We start from the raw sequence: 2,231 nt of genomic DNA on the forward strand, positions 1-2,231 counted from the left end.
TTCCTGCTGCAGAGGCATGCAGGGCCTGCCAAAATCTGTGAGAAAATAAGGTGATGAACCAATATTCATGGCCTCAACCATCACCTCTGCCTTCCTCTGGCATCCAGCTGGTCCTGCCAGTGTCCAGGGCATGCAGAGTGGTGAGCACTCCAACAAGGAGCATCCTTCAGCAGCTCCTTGGCACTGCCAGAACACAGCTTTCCCTTCAGCTCAGCTGGCACCGCGATAAACACGATAAACACGGCTCCACCACCCCCAAAGCACAGGAAGGGCCCAATGCAAAGCAAAACATTAACAGTTATTAGCATTGGAATGAGATTTAATGATATGATTAGCAGGTTAAATAAGGACTGATGGGGATCATCCAGCTGCCAAGCTGGAGGTGTTTGCTGTGGAAAACACACATTCCCCACATTCCATATGCTGGAAATCTGAGTGATCACGTGAAATGTCCTGTGCCGTACCCAGGAGCTCCCCAGTGATGTGAAAAATTGCCCCATCTACATCACAAAAGAGGTTTGAGGGTTTTTATTCCTATGTCATCCTCTAATGATCTGTGTGCTGCAAAATTAATTTCTATTTGGCTGAAAACCTGGATGGGCTTTCAGTATCTATCAAAACTTCCCAGTCCAACATCTGCCCTCTGCAACCACAGGCATCCATCACTTTTTTTTCCGCCCTGTCTTCAAAGCATCTTGTCATGGATGGGCAGGAAGTTCAGGAATTCAGATGACTTGTATGGAAAGCAAGAAAATTCCCTGTTTAAATATCAGACCAGATTCTGCCTTGCATTTTCATGCACCCTCTGTTCCCATCAGGACACCTCTCTGGTGGCGTCTCAGCTCAAATGCCCTCAGGTGGGGTGAGTGCCACAATCCCTGTCCCCAAGACAGGGGCTCCTTTTTGTGCCCTGGGGACTGAGCTCTATCAGTCAAAATCCTGGGAATGGGCACTCCTTCCTCCTGCCCTGAGCCAGGAAGCCCACAAATGTGCTTTCCTTGTAGACATGTATATTTTATAGGCAAACATTCAGCCTGCAAACTCCAAACATCCTTTGGAACTGTTGTCACAGCTGAAAAATCTGATGGAAGCAGGAAGGCTCGCAGGTATAATACAAGTAGTGGTTCTGCCACAGTTTAAAGTCAGATTAGTCGATATAAATGGAGGCCCTGGTTGTGCTTGTAGCATCAGAGATGCATCAGCTGTTCAAGCTTCTGAGTGCCTTGTTCAGCAAGGCACTGGAGCATGTGCTCAGCTGCAGGAACATGAATCCCATCCCTGCACTCTGTGGGATTCGTGGCTGTGCTTAGGGATAAAAACACCCTCAAAGTGGCTTAAGTGCTCCAGGAGCAGGGATGGAGCATCTCATCAGCTTCCACTCTTTGCCACAGTGGCTCTTTGAACAGGTTCTGTGGCTTTCAAGAGGTTTGTGTTTGTGTAGAGGAGGCTGAGTACCCAGCCCCACTGTCACCTCGCTGTCTCCGAAAGCCACATTTATTCCCGGCTGTCTGTCCCTGCCTCGGACCGTGATTTCCACTTGAATTCCGTCACTGGTTTTGGCTTCCCTAGGTTTCAGTGTCTCAGTCCAAGTACACAATTTGTTCGACTCCCCTCGATTAGAAAGGCGTTCTCCCACATTTATCTATCTCACGGAGATGAAAGAATATATACCATAAAAATAATTTCAGATTTAAACCCCTGCATTTATAATACTTCCCATATCGCTCCTTTTTTTGTCTTTAAAATTACTCTATCACCACTGAACTGCAGCGTCTCTAATCCGCGTGTGGATGAGGATGCAGGAAATCCAAAGCACATTATTAATACACAGTAATTTCCAAAGCATTAAAAGCAGACATGTATTATGGCAGATGCTGTAAAGCAGCAGAAAAATCTAATAACATGTAAAGGAAGAGAAAACCGTACTCCGGAAAGCTTTTTACAAGTTGAAGGAGGATGATGTAAAACCCAGTGGGCAGGAGCATCTGGAGATAAAGGAAATGGGCGCACAGAAATGCAGCACGCAAACGCTGAGCGCACGGCTCGATCACAAGTTAATTGCTGGGGAAGGGGTGGCTTTGTTCTGCGGCTATGAGAGGGTCCCAGCCCTTCTCCGCGTCCCAGCAGCGCTGATGTCCCGAAGGCAGGCGCTAATGGCAGGATTTATCACTGCCATCACACTTCATTACCGCAGTTTAGTGTTTAATGGAGCGAGCAGAGGCTCCTCGCCT

Source organism: Corvus brachyrhynchos, unplaced genomic scaffold (genome assembly GCF_000691975.1).
Source record: "Corvus brachyrhynchos isolate BGI_N302 unplaced genomic scaffold, ASM69197v1 scaffold346, whole genome shotgun sequence".
NCBI lineage: Eukaryota > Metazoa > Chordata > Aves > Passeriformes > Corvidae > Corvus > Corvus brachyrhynchos.